General features: G+C 35.0%; 1 long non-coding RNA gene across 1 annotated transcript; it reads right to left on the bottom strand.

Moving 5' to 3' along the window:
- Positions 1-2,032: 2,032 nt before the first annotated feature.
- On the bottom strand, positions 2,033-11,160 carry LOC106560118. Its single transcript, XR_005374436.1, has 3 exons — positions 11,055-11,160; positions 8,867-8,977; positions 2,033-2,119 (listed from the first exon to the last, which is right to left on the bottom strand). It is a non-coding gene; the product is annotated as an uncharacterized LOC106560118 (long non-coding RNA).
- Positions 11,161-15,866: the final 4,706 nt, after the last annotated feature.

Genomic DNA, 15,866 nt, shown 5'->3' with positions numbered 1-15,866 from the left:
TGTGCTGCTTCTAAGGAGCTGTGCATATTGTAAGGTGCTTTCTAGCTGGAAGATATTATGCTAATTTTGGTAAGGTACAAGTATGAAATAGAAAATATATGAAACAGGCATGAAGAAGATCTGGAGTGAAAAATCAGGCACTTTAGATGTTCCATAATTAAAGTGTAGAAGAATTAATCACTCAGTTGGCAATCAGGCCTCATTATTCCTCCTAAAATTCTTAGCATGGTAACAAATATACTGTAGTGGAGACTCTAAAGCAGTGACAACTTAGGACATGTAAAATGGATGCTCTGCAACAAACTGCGTGGCGATCAAAATCCATTGTACTAATTAGCTATTGGGATCTTTGCATAATTACACACGCTCAAGAGAGATTTACTGATTTTGTCAGCTCTCATGGCTGATATCATGTGATCCTTGGGACAAATGCCATCTTGATAAGAACTAGCTTTGTATTTGCAGTGTGGAGATATTATAACATTGCCAAAGCTTAATTATGAGCTCTGTGTTGGTGACTCAGTTTTTCATTTTCAGTTCTGTTTCATTCCTAACCCTATATAATAGTTATTTAGTTGCTGTCAAGTTAAGTAGAGACTGGGAAATAGTTGCCCTAAATTCTATGTAATCTGCCTCCCCAAAACAAAAATAAACAAATAAATAACTCTTGAAAAAAATTTCTTTTTAAACCACTTTAGGATTATTTAACACAATGTTTTTCACGTCAATAGCATTTCAAGAAACAGTCGCCGCAAAAGGCTAAAACAATGTGAGAATATGCTCAATCTCTCTTTGAATTAAAGACATGGGAAATCAGAAAACCAGGAAATAATATTTGTAGCTATCAGATTGACAAAAAATTGAATATGTGATAAAACCTTTGTGGCTAAAGCAATGGCTCTTCTATACAAGATTGTGGTGGTATAACCTTTCTGGAGGGGAAATATTATGATATCCATCAGTATTTAAATTACATTTTCCCTTGCCCTTTTCCCTGGAAATTCTAAAGCTAGCATTTCTGTTGTCAATATGATTACATAAATTTTCAAGCTATATGGGCAAAGATGTTTATTGTGGCTTATAGCAACAGCAACAACAACCAATGGAAACAACAGAAATTACTACCTATAAGGATCATAAGTAAGACACAGACACATGTGATGAGATAATATTTTGTAATATTACCTGTTTTTTTGGCGGGGGGGTTGATTGAGTATCTTTTTCACCTGGCGTACTGAATGCCTTGCTTCAGAGGACAAGTGACATAGCAGAAAGCAAAGAACAAATACACAGAAGACATTTGGCTTTTGAGTTTCAAAAGCCTAGATCCTGATATTTAGAAGCTTTTGCACTATGAGAAACGTACCTATCTGCCCCCCTAGATAAAAGTTTCCTGGGTTGGGAGAAGGAAAGGAGTTACAAGGGGAGCATGTATGTGCACTAGAAAGGAACCTTCCATTTAAGGTTGAATCCAGAGGTGGGAAGTGACTAAAGCTACAGATCATTTTGTTGAGTCTAAGAGAAAAGGAAATCTGCTTCTTAGGGAGATGCCTACATATGACTGGAATCTCCACGACCACTCCCATGACCACCAATTTTGACAGCATCCTGACATAGTGCTGAAAGAACAGAATAGAAATAGCTTCCAAATGCCAGCATGGCTCAGTAGTCCCTTGTGTCTGTGAATGATGGAGACACATGAGGGAGATTCAAAGGACCTAAGGGAAAGGAGTGGAAGCCAGAGATGATTATCAGAGATCTACATGGAGCAGTGTTTGAGGATCAGAAGGGAAGTATATATCTCAGGATCTGTCAGCATGGAGAGCCAATAGCCAACAAGATGCCACACCCATGTCCCAGAACCTCTTCTCTATGTTAAGTCTCATGGAACTCATATAAATGCCATGCAGAAAAACCCTGAATTGGCAGAGATTATGTTTTGGACACCCAAGGGAATTGAATCCTGGGACAAAATTAAGTTGAGTTAAAAAGAAATAAAGATAATTAAATGTCTTCCTTACCTGAGTTATTGGAATGAGATAGTCTTTCACTTCACATACCATGGAGGAATATGTATCGAAAATAATGAGGCAAGTAAATATGCTCCAATGTGAAAGATCTGCAAGATAAATTTTAAATTAAAAAAGGCAAGGGAGAAAACAATTTGAATAATGTGAATCCATTTGCATAAAAATGTTGTCTATTCTAAATGTTTTAAAATATGGAAGAAATGATTAATTTCCTCTAGAGATAGAGACTTTTCATTTTGTAACATTTTATAAAGATTTCTTTTAAACCAAGAGCATATATTACTGTTATAAAACATATTTATAATGCATAATAAAATGTTCCTTTCATCTTTATGCCATGTTTTGTGATCCATTACATTGAATTAGAATTCCATTTATGTAGCATTTATTTCAATAACTCCAAGATAAAGGATGAAAACATGGATTTTAAATATCTTTTGAGTATAATATAAAGCTGCCAAAGAAAACTCACTTGGCTTTCTTTTTCAGTGACAAAGGGTGTTGCAATGTGCCTTTCAGGAAAACACCTCTCCTTCAATCATTTCTGTAAAAGTGAACATCCAATTTTTCTCACCACAAAGGTACAGAAAAATTTTCTAAAAATGTGTTGATAATTGGAACAAAGACATATGACATGAAGAATGTATGACAAAGCCATACATTTTCATATGCCCTAACCTATGCTCATACATGCAGGTGATAGACACTGAACATATCACCAGAAGTTAAATAAACAGATAAGAATGTCTGCTTTCAAAGTCATCTTGCAATTATTCTAAGTCACTAAAAATATTTGGTAAGACATTTTTGTGAATTGCTTTTAGAACTGATAGCAAATCTTTTGAATGTTTTAACAGGTGCCAAGCAATTATCATTTGAGGGTGGATTTACATTTTAATAGCTGCTAACGGCCATTTAGAGGCAAATATGGTGAATAAGGCAGTTGTTCAATGAGATAATAAATTTATAGTTAAAAAACAATAGGGGTAACAACAGAATAACATTATTGTTCTACAAACTCTGAAGGAACGAACGTCTATCCCCTCAAAAGAAACTCTTCAATATCTTAAAAACTGCAGTATCACTTGAACGACTGCAATGCCTTCCTACCAGGCTTTAAAATAATAATTTTGATGAATGAATTTTAGACACTCTGTTAAAATTCAGCTTGATGACTCATAAAAATAGCATTCTAAATATCATTTTTAAATATGGAACTACATGATTTTGAAAACAAATTTAGTGGTTGTAACCAATATCACAAGTATAAAAAAGAAAATATTGGAGTGTAACATATGTAGTCAGGGTTTAGTATTATTTTATCAAATTTGTTTCAGTTATATGTTTTTAGACACATTCACTATTCAGTAAAAATTTATTAAGCCCCTGTTACGTGTTAAACCAGAGCTCTAGACCAGAGTTTTGCCCTTGTTCAAATTTTGGGCCCGGTAATCTTTTATTGTGTGTATGTTTGGTCAGGAAGAGGCTGTCCTTTGCATTGTAGGATATTTAGAAGCATCCTAGATGTTATTGGCTGAGCTGTGTGCCCCAAGTTCATAAGCAAGAAGTCTCTCACTCTTCTTTATGGAGTCTGTCCATAAGCTTCTAGGACTTCTCATACATGGCTGGGCAGCTGGGTTTCTAGAGCAAGCATCTCAAGAGATGGTAAGTGGAAGCTGCTAGTTTTTAAAGGGTCCAGAACCTGACACAATATATTCCACCAATGAAGTAATTCTAGAGCCCAAATTAAATAGGACGGGACATCAGCTTTGCTTTTTGATGAGAAAAGTGTCAAAGAATTTGGGGGTCATGTTTCAAAACTGCCACACCTTCAAACAACCAAATAAAGTGTATTTTCTTTTTTTTTTTTTCATTTTTTTTTAATTTATTTTTTATTGGTGTTCAATTTACTAACATACAGAATAACCCCCAGTGCCCGTCACCCATTCACTCCCACCCCCCGTAAAGTGTATTTTCTATTAATACATCCTAATATTATAGACAAGGCAACTGAAACAAAGAGATTAAATAATTTGTCCAAAGTCACACACCTTTTACATGTTATCTTTTGGTCTTCAAAAACAAATGCCAATGATTTTGTTGTTCTGTCTCTACTTGTGATTAGTGCATATAAAACTCCACATCCTACATAATTTATAGTTTGGAATTGCTGCTTGAGAATAAAAGACCCACGGGTTCCATAAATTGAAAAAATAAGTTAAAGATTTTATCTGATGGTGAACAGATTAAAAGGTGAGGAAGCTCAGTAATCTGTGCAAGAAATATGGAAAGATTAGCAGATATGTGATCAATAAAATGCTTGAATTTAAGCAAAATAATATGTGAGAAAGTCACTCTTAAGCCTTTTAAAAAAAAAATTCCAGATTGAGATGCACATGTCCATTAAGCATGCAGTGAGACTCTTTGAGCTTTTAAGAGGAAAAGTGCTCTAAGTAAAAAGCAATTTTATTAAAAGCCAAAACAACTCCTATCAGCACATAGCAGGAGTATGTGTTTTTTTTAATTGTATCTCCAGAACTGAATGCTAAATAGAGTCCAGTGTTTTTTTCTATGATGTAATGTAAGTGGTACTTAGACATTCAACATGAAAGTCACTTCTGTCCGTTAGAAAAGCCCTTGCTCTCTAACAGAAAAAAGAAATATTTAAAATTCAGTAGAATACAAGGCACATCACTGGCTCATTGACCGAACAGATATCTTCCTAAATAAGGAAGACATAGGAGCTATTCAAACTCATAAGTATAATTTAAATGCATTTTCAAGGATACAGTGTATAGTGGCAGTTTGGTTTCCAATGACATCCTTTAACTGAAATTCGGGCATTCTGTTTAAAACAAAATGAAACAAAATTCCCTTTCCTTTTCAACCTGAAGAATCAGCGTAGGGACTACTATTATTGTCTAGTCAGTGATAAACATCTTTGCTTCCACAATGTTCAATATACTAGCAAATAGAGAAAAAGACAAAGTATTGGGTCACTAGACTTCCACATTCTATGTGGGCTGGGAACATGCCTGCTGAATTCACTATTGTAATCCCAATCTCTAGCACAGTATTTGTGTTGAGTAGACATTCAATAGACAGTTACTGAATGAGTGAGATATTTCATTTGTTTCAAGAAATAATACTTAGTCATGGTGCATGTCCACTTTTTAGACTTAAATCAGACTTATCAATACTTAAAAATGTATTTTACCTCACTTCCCTAATTGTTATAGAGCAGTGGGAGCATTAGAAACTACTCCTTCTCAAATTTTTTTTACTAATGAAGAAACTGACTCTAGAAACACAGAATCTAGCACACCTGGCCAAAGTTCATGGATGCAACAGAGATACAAACTAGAGTTCCCCATCCAAGTTCACATGGACTTTGCCATATTAATTACTAATGGGAAAGGAAACACCTACCTCTTACCAAGTCAAATACATGCCCATGTTTCCTCAGATGGGGCCTGGCCCAGAAAAGAGTAGAATTTATCACATCAATAAGTCCAAGAATTTGTGGTTTCTTTTTCTTTCTCTGTTTTTTTTTTTTAAACACTATTGTGCTGTTATTATTTTCATTACGTTTATATCACCTGACAACATTTAGATGTCAAAAATATCAGGTGTCTATTGTGTTTACTACTCTATAGTGTCTAGTGCATGATAGGTGCTCAATACATTGTTTATAGGAGGCAATAAAAAATAAAGTTGTGTTGTTACAACAACCCTGTGAGTCTCACTTGTTCAATATATTGATTAAATCTATGAAGGCTTGCTCAGGGCTGGCTTTTCCACTCAGCCTAGGAGGCATAGTACCTAGGAACCATGAAGAAAGAGGCTCATGAAGCTGTTTCAATTCCCTTTAAAATCCAAAGAAAAAAATGAATATGATCCAGCTTGGATTACATTCATCATTATGCCAACACAGTTAAAAAAATATAAATTTTAGTATGTTTTTGTAAAGAAAGGGCCATGAAGATAAATTGCCTACAGCCCACAAAAGTTGTAATATGGCCCTGGGTTCTCCTGAGATGCTTTAAGGGCTGATGTATGAAGCTATAAATGGGCACTGAGCTCACTGAAAACCTACAGACACGAACATGGAGCTCGTTGTGTGTACCCAGCAGTTGTAAAAAGTGAGCTGATGACTGGCTACTTTCTGAGAAATAATCTGGGTTTACTAATGGTAGAGAAGTTATAGTCAATGGTGGAAATTCTGGGTGAGCCGCTCTCTCAGAGTTAATTGGAGAAAAGGATTCATAAGTTTTTCCTGTGGACCACTCATAAGCGCACCTTACACCACATGTAAAGGAGTACCCACAAGACCCTCTTAACCTAAAGGGTCTACCAGGTTCCTAAAAAGCTGCAGAAGGAGTGAATTACCAGCTGAGGCAGAGGCACACACCTCAGGTCCAGGAGGGTCAGGTGAGTGGTCCCTAAGAGTAGGGATTGGAAGTGTCCTTCTGAAGAGAGAATCTTCCAGGCTGAGAGGGAATGAAGCCAATTTACAATATTATCAGTCAACCAGGAGATTTCCTGCCCTACTGACCCCTTTTCATTTCTGTCAAAAAGCTGTTAGCAATGGAGAAAGGAAGACCAAGGAAAGAAAGAAGAAGCAAACCATACCATCCTCTACCATGCCAGCTTGGGCACAGGGAAAGATTTAACTTTTACTCAGTTTTGATACTTAGATTATTATATGAGACTGGGAATTACAAATTTCAGAATCAAGAAATTGTAAATAACCTATAACTTTTTTATCGAGAGAGCAATTCAAAATCATGTCTGAGGTTTGTTTCAGGGGCCTGGGAGAATTCCCTTACAACTGAATAAATTTAAAGGAATCATGGGAGATCAAAAAAAGAGAGATAGACATACACACAATTTGTTCAGTATCATCAATTTCAGTGAAAATATTCTAAAAGAGTTAATACCTCCAGAAATGGTTTCACAATTCAGATTTCTCATTACTTGAATATTATTTCACACTGTAGAATAATCATTCTTCATGTAAACAAGCAAGTAAAATGAGCATAGAATTTACTTCATGATTCTACATGCCAAGTCATAAATGAGGGGAGACAGTCACCAAAGAGCCTTTTGAAAGAAGATACCAGTCAATGACAGCATGACATCCAGATAGCAAAAGGAGAGGCCTGGGTGATATTAAGGAAATTCTCCTCTCATGTTGTGGATCATATTAATCAATCTATTCTTAATACATATATGGGTTTATGATCATTTCCATTTATATGAAAATTTTTGCAGAAAATATAAAATATTTTGAAAATTTAGAGAACTTAAAATCAAACCTGTTTTCATATGGGGGAGTTGAATGGAACTGTTTAGCACTCAAAGTAAACATCCCCAAAATTCTACTGTTTGAAGTTTCTTCACTGTGTCAACTTAGAAATTTCTTGGTTTTTAAAAATGTTTTCACCATCTGCCACCATACAATGTTGTTACAATATTATTGACTATATACCCTATGCTATATTTATTTATCCCATAACTAGAAGTTTGTACCCCTTATTTCTCTTTACCTATTTTGCACATCCTCCACCCCCACCCCTCGGGCAACCACATCTGTTCTCTGTATTTTAAAGTTGGGGTCCTTTTGTTTGTCTGATTTCTTTAGATTCCACATATAAATGAATTCATGTGGTATTTGACTTTGACTTACTTCACTTAGCATATCAACCCTAGAAATTTCTTTCAATTTCTATGTAACTTTGCTAATATAAAATATTAGTGAAAATATTTTTCAAGTAATTTTAATAAAAATAAATAGCCGAGAAGCCATTTAAGTATCCTGTTTATCTGTTCCCTATTTAGAAGTATAAATTCTATTTTCCTAATAATATAAAGATATGATTTGCTTATGAATAAAGAAATAACCAATGTTGAATTTTCTCACAAATGCCTGACCACACAAAGGTGGGTGTGAGGTTTCACATTGAAATGAATATTCATACAACTGCTTTTAAGATACAGAAGATATCTCTTAGAATTTATGTAACAGCCATTCCTGTCTGATTCTTTTTTTTTATTGTTATTTCCAATGATAATTTCCCAGTTATAAAGGAATTTTAAAGTATTTGCTGATGGAAACATTGGCAGATAAGCCTTTTGTAAGGACCTTCTTCACCAAAAATACCCATCTGCTTCCCTTTGCAGAGCTAATATTTTAAGCCGATCTCATCTTTTCCAATAACATCCCATTCAAACCCAGTTTGTTGCAGTCTGCATTTACAGGCCACCAAACAGGTGCCAGACACTGTGCTTAGCTACAAATATGAGTAATCCATATTTCCTACCTTTAAGGAGATCATTTATTTATCCAACAAACATTTGCTATGAGCCTATTATGTGCCAAATTTCCTGTGGAAGTTGGAGATAAGTCACCAGAAAGGCAGCCAAGATTCTGTCCATATGGAGCTTATGTAGTATAGCAGGAAAGTAAATAGTGAAAAGGTAAGTTTGATCATAATTATTATACAGAAGTAGAGGGTGTTTTGAAAGTACATGGCAAGGGCACCTAACTTAGTCTGAAATATAAGGTAGGGCTTCTATGTTAACATCAGACATTATATTAAAAGAAGTATAATAAAACCAGAGGATTATAAGCTGAAAGAAACATTTTCAAAGTACAAAGAGCACTGAGATAAGAGTGATCAGTTCTGATTGGCATATAACTAGAGGAGGTAGAAATCTGGAAGACTTCTGAGAGTAGATGCTATTCGAACTGAGAAATGAGGGATATTTTATTAGTGTACAGTCTAAGGCAATCTAACAAACTCCAAAACATAATGGCATGAACAAAGTACTACCTTGTAACAGAAAAAAGATCGGATGATGGGATCACCCTCCAGATGTGACATTAATTTTTGACTCCAAGGTGGCTACTACTGCTCCTGTCATCACATATAGATTCCACCTGCCTAGAAGAAAAAAAGCAAGTAAATTAATATGTGAAGACAAGGAAAAGTAACCCTGATAAAATGTAAAGTGAAAAAAAGTAGGTCATATAATAATATAAATGATACTAAAAAAAAATAAAATAAAATAAATAAAAAAAATAAATGATACTAACTCATTAATAGCATATAGTGCTACTTGAAATAGATATATGTACATTATATATTTGAAATCTAGATATACATATGCATATACATATATTCACATGTATACATATATTTTTTAAAATATTTTATTTATTCATTCATGAGACACACACACACACAGAGACAGAGAGAGAGGCAGAGACACAGGCAGAAGGAGAAGCAGGCTCCATGCAGAGAGCCTGACATGGGACGCGATCCCAGGTCTCCAGGATCACGCCCAGGGCTGAAGGTGGTGCTAAACCGCTGAGCCACCCAGGCTGCTCACATACCTATGTTTCTATACAGAAAATTGTATATTCTCCTGGACAATGGAAATAGGATGTGGGAAAGAGAAAACTTGTACCTTATATAGTCCTGTATTACTGAAATTTTATGTGTATTAATCTTATAAGTATTTGTAAAATAAGGAGGATAACAAAGTGTTAATGTGCTTATATTTTCTCTTCATAAACTCCCATGAACACAAACACACACAACATACACATTAAACAAAAAAATTACCTTTAATTAATCTTTATATAGAAATAAGGCCATGCAGAGAAAATTACATTTCTCTTGCTTAATTTATAGATCATGCTAAGGAAAAAGAAATCTAACATTCATCTTACTACTCAAAGAATTGCATAAACATGTCCTACTTCTTATTCTATCATTGAACATGATGGGTCCCTGGCTCGGAAAATAGGAAAATAATAGCACTAAGTAATGACAGACCTTTTTTTTTTTTTTTTTTTAAACTTCAGGATGTCAACCTAGGGTTGGTAAATCTATCATTTTTAAGAAGTGAGATTATTTTCTTTTGGGGGCAGCTTTAGGTTCACAGCAAAACTGAGCAGAAGGCATAAAGATTTCCCATATACCCCCTACTCCCTCATCATCAACTCCCCTACCTGAGTAGTACAGTTTCTCCAATTGATGATATTACTGACACATAGTAATCACCCCAAATGCAGTTTCCACTACAGTCATTCTTGGTAATATATATATATATTATATGCTTGGACAAATGTAAAATGGCACATATCTATCATTATGGTATCTTACATAGTATTTTCATTGCCTTAAAAATACTTTGTGTGCCACTTATCCATCCCTCCCTCCACCATAACCTCTAGAACTATAGTATTTGTACTGTCTCAATAGTTTTGCCTTTTCCAGAAGGTCATATAGCTGAAATCATACAGTGTGCTGCCTTTTCAGATCGACTTCTTGTGTTTAAAATGCACTTAAGTTTCCTCCATGTCTTTTCATGGCTTAATAGCTTGATTAATTTTTTAATCAAACATGTTCCTCTCACCTCATTAGTATTTAACCACCTATTACACTAAGGTAAAATAAGAAATCTTTTAAGATAATCCCTTAAAACTCTTGAAAATAAATGGGAAAATTGCTTTCACTTAAGAATAAGTGATATTGCAAAAATCATTAGTAGTAAAACTGAAACTAAAAGGAGATTACAAGGATTCAGAGTGTGGAATACTTGGGAATAAAGTTAACCAAGGAGGTAAAAGATTTTTACATTGAAAACTATAAAACACTGAAAAATTAAGAAAGACATAAATAAATGGAAAGATGTGTATTAATGAATTGTAATATTTAATCATGTTAAAATATCGACAGCACTGAAAGCAATCTATAATCAATGCAATCCTATCAAAATCCCAATAGCATTTTTCACAGGAATAGTAAAACAACTCTAACATTCATATGAAAAGATGAAGACCTTGAACAGCCAAAACAATCTTGAGAAAAGAACAAAGGTGAGGGTATCACACTTCCTGATCTCAAAATATATTATAAAGTCATGATAATTAAAATAGTTTGTACTGGCATAAAGACATAGATCAATGGAACATAATAGAAAGCCCAAAAATAAACCCAGGCATATATTTACCTAATCTTTGACAAGATTACCAAAAATACCCAATAGGGAAAGGGCCAGTTTCTTCAGCAAACAGTGTTGGGAAAACTAGATATCCACATGTGTTCTTACCACAGCTAAAAAAAAAAAAAAAAAAAAAAAGGAAAAAAGAAAAAAAGAGAATGTGGATCAGTCCCTAATATTTATTTTTTATTTTTATTTTTAAGGTTTTAATTTAATTTTTTGTATATATTTTTTGGAGTTCGATTTGCCAACATACAGCATAACACCCAGTGCTCATCCCATCAAGTGACCCCTCAGTGCCTGTGACCCAGTCACCCCATCCCCCTGCCCACCTCCCTTTCCACCACGCCTTGTTCATTTCCCAGAGTTTGAAGTCTCTCATGTTCTATCACCCTCACTGATATTTCCCACTCATTTTCTCCCTTTCCACCACCCCTTGTTCGTTTCCCAGAGTTAGAAGTCTCTCATGTTCTATTACTCTCACTGATATTTCCCACTCATTTTCTCTCCTTTCCCCTTTAATTCCTTTCACTATTTTTTATATTCCCCAAATGAATGAGACCATATAATGGTCCTTCTCCGATTGACTTACTTCACTCAGCATAACACCCTTCAGTTCCATCCATGTTGAAGCAAATGCTGGGTATTCGTCATTTCTATTAGGTCCCAATATTTAATTAGATAGTTGGGGTTGGTGACTGAAGAAAGGTCTTATTTTCAATTTCCATTTGTGATCTGAGGAATGTATATTTTATATTTTGGATAATTAGAATGTATAAAATTAGTTCAAACTCTGAAGAATTATTGGCTTCAAATGGCTTCACTTCCATTTAGCTGTATGAAGTTGGGTAAATCATTAATTTGTCAATGATTCAGTTTCATTATTTCCAAAATCTGGATAATAATAACTAATTTGTAGTGGTATAAGGAGCTTATTACAATGTGTGGAACATAGCAAATTCTCAATAGAAGTAACTTATAACAAAGCTGTTGATGGTATCAGCTGATCATGATTTGGGGAAAGGATTCTTTCATTTTCTGTCTTCTTTCTCTACCTCTCTGTTTCTCCTTCCTTCTTTCCTTCCTTCCTTCCTTCCTTCCTTCCTTCCTTCCTTCCTTCCTTCCTTCCTTCCTTCTCTTTTAGTGATTTTTTTTTGGGGGGGGGAGTATTTTAACCTGTCTTCTACTTCTGCCAAAGAACCTATGTAATTGTACCTTTCTTCTGAATATTTTTCACCAAGCAGGTGTAAAAAAGTGCAGTGCAGTATAATTGAGTAAAAACCTAATTTTAGGTATTGGATTTGTGTTTCTCTATGTGAGTGGGACCAGCAGTGTCCTCACACACACTTGTCAAGCTATGTGAAAGAACCTTGGCTGGCAGAGAATATGACCATGAAGTGACAAAGCAGTCAATTTTCTAATGTCTCATTTGAATCAATTTGAGTTTGCTTTTTTACTTAATGATTTAAATTACTAAAGAATTAGTAAATGTGTTCTTATAATTGTTGAATAGGGTGAGGTTTTCTTTGTGTTCCTTTAGAGTAGATCTAAAAGCCATTTTGAAGTATAAGGTCTAAAGAAGAGCTGGGGAATTTACTAACATGAAAGGCAAGCAGTATAATTTGGATGACATACGTTTATTAAATATATAAAAGAATCCCTCTGATCTTCCCTATCTTCATCATCCGTAAGAGTTTTTTAATTATGTAATTATTCCCCAAAATAAGAATAAAATTATTAGAGATCACAAATATTCCCAAGTAAAAACCTATTTTTAAGAAAATCATAACAATCCCTATCAAAGCTCCACGTATAAACATCAAAGAAATTTTAAGCAAACCTTTCATGTTCAATTGTATTGTCTTAGAAAGTGTACGTAATATCAGGCAGCCTCCCAAAAAGAATGTTATGGACAACCCAATATTCTTACCAACCTCGGAGGAAAACTCCCGAGATCAACTGACAATCTTGGAGGTTAAGGAAAAAGGGGAAAAAAGAGAAAAATTTGGAGGAAAAACGAATGAGAAATTTGAAAAGAGAAAAGGGAGATAGAATTATTGATTTTAAGTGTTCATGGTAAGTCATGGTATATGACTTGGGATGCTAATGTCATAGGCCATCTCACTACCAGTGTTGTAGGTCTTATATCTTGATCTTTTACCAACTTTCTATGTTAGATTCTCTAATGCTAAATATTCTTCTGGGCTCTTTACTTGTGTTAACTCATATAGTCCTTCTTACAAAGTGATGTGGATAGTCCGATTATTATCTCCATTTTACCGTAAGGAAACTGAGTGACAAGAGTTTAAGTGCCTTGCTCAAGGTCACACGGTGAGGGAGTAAGAGAGCCAGGATATGAGAAACTCAGTCTGGGGATCCCTGGGTGGCGCAGCGGTTTGGCGCCTGCCTTTGGCCCAGGGCACGATCCTGGAGACCCGGGATCGAATAATCCCACGTCGGGCTCCCGGTGCATGGAGCCTGCTTCTCCCTCTGCCTGTGTCTCTGCCTCTCTCTCTCTCTCTCTCTGTGACTATCATAAAATAAATTTAAAAAAAATAAAATAAAATAAAATAAAATAAACTCAGTCTGAATCCTGAATTTGTGTCATCCTCACTTATGATAGACTTTTTTTTCAAGCAGGAAGATTTTAGGCCAGATGTATCCATTCTTTGGGTTCTATTTACCTCATTCAGAAATTGTAGTGGGTGATGTAAGGTTAATATAAAGCTGTTGTGATCCATGTGATCCATGAAAACATGGGAGTGATCCAAGGAGAGCATCAAGAACAATGAGCATTTTAGATAACACAACTAATGAAAGACAAAAAATAATTGGAATGATTGAGACTTTGAGAAGGGGAGGAGTTTCATCTAATTATGTCCATGGAATAACAGTGGTAGAAGTTGTACTAGGAGTTGACAGTGGTGCCTATCTTTGCTTTATTTCTCTGGAGACATTTTGTTTATGTTTCAGCAAGAAAATATTTTTGCCTAAAGCTTGTGACATTTTCGAATTTGCAATGGAAACTGCATAAAATCTTTTTCTTGGAAAGTTATAAGGGTAGAAGAAAAATCATGACTCTGCTGTTTACTATCTATAAAAGCTTAGCTGAGATTTTTAATTTCTTTGAGCCTGTGTTTTCTTGTCTACACAAGGGAAGAAACAGTGATACATACTTATGAGGTTGATGAGGATATTGAGTTATGCCAATAGGTACACTTAGCATTCTGTCCAGCATCTCCTTAATACTGGGAGTCATTATTATGATTACTGTTATGATTCCTATTCCCTGAGGTCAATGGTGAATCCTTTGACATGTATTTTGGTCCTCTAAATTTGCATGTATTCAAGTGTGGCTATATTTACACAGATATCTTTTGTTTAAAACAAAGATGCAAATAGAAACACTGAAAGCATTTTGTGATGGGAGTTTACAATGGCCATCTACATTTGAATTTTTGTATCAGTTATTATTATTAATAAAGAATGATCCTATTTGAATGCTACAACTTCCATAGAAACCTATGATATTTTATTTTGTGATGAAGTTTTAAATCAAGTGAACTTGTACACATCCTTGTATATTGCATGCAGCCATTTAAGACTGAAACAGAAGTAAGTAAAGATGGTTTTACTTGATCTTTCGGTTGACAGATAATGCTGTCATTTATTGGAAAATTAGAATTCTTGAAAATATTTCCACACCACTCCTGGACCGTGTACCAGTGGCCTCATGCAAGCCAAATATACAAATAATGAAATAGACATGCTATTGGCTTTTGCTATTGTACTCACTAGTTAAGGAAAGATTTGGAAAGTTCAAGTTGGCAGCATAAGCAGAAAGTTAAATATATAGCATTTTAAATGACTTCCACTCATTACTTATCTCCAGTATTTTAAATATCATAACATATGGATAGTATTTTATCCTGTATTAAGTTGCTATGGATAACATTTTAAATTACTTTCTCCTCTTTGCCGGAAGAGACATAGGAAGATGAAACCCAAGTATGTTATTCCCTGAGAGCAGGATTTAATTTGTCTGAATAATGCAAGTTCATCTATGGCGGTTTGGTACTTTAATTTTTGTAATTTTGATTCCCTGTAAGATTCAAAATGGCTGTTTTTATAACTTGCATTTTGTTTACTTGCTGTTTTACCAAATATTGACCTTGAACATATTAGATTTATAGTATATCGCACTACAGTGTAAGCTCTGTGAAGGTGGGATTTTGTCAAGCTCTTTACAGCGCCCAGAATAGTCCTCACCCATAATAGTCATGCAGTCCCTACTTGTTCAGTGAGTAAGTCAAGGTTTCTCAACCTTGGCACTATTGACAGTTTCTGGATAAATCTTTGTTGAGTACAGCTTTCTCCTATATTGTAGGATGTTGAGCAGTATCCTTGGCCTCTATTCTTTAGACACCAGTGGGTGCCAGTAACATCTTTCTACTCCTCCTCCCCCATCCAGTTGTGACAACTTAAAATGTCTCCAAACAATGCCAAATGTTTCCTGGGGGAGGGAAGGCCCCAAATTACCCTTTGCTGAGAACCACTGAAGTAAATGGATTGCCTTGGGAGGTCAAAGGAAGTCTTCATAACTATAAGTCCCTGGTCAAAAACAAAAGAATAATTTGGAAATTGATATAGTCAAGACAGGCCACTGAAATGGATTGCTTATGCCCTACCCTAGTTAACATGATCATTCAGCCAATGCATTGATCTGTTACAGTAAGAAAGAAGTTACTTTGGTCATTTTGTGGCAGAAGACCGGGCATCACCATAAGCCAGGGAGAGTAATATTGTGACAATGTTTACATC

This window comes from Canis lupus, chromosome 20 (genome assembly GCF_011100685.1).
Source record: "Canis lupus familiaris isolate Mischka breed German Shepherd chromosome 20, alternate assembly UU_Cfam_GSD_1.0, whole genome shotgun sequence".
NCBI classification, from domain to species: Eukaryota; Metazoa; Chordata; class Mammalia; order Carnivora; family Canidae; genus Canis; species Canis lupus.
The sequence above is the reverse complement of the archived record's forward strand: the minus strand, read 5'-3'. Positions and strand labels throughout refer to the sequence as shown.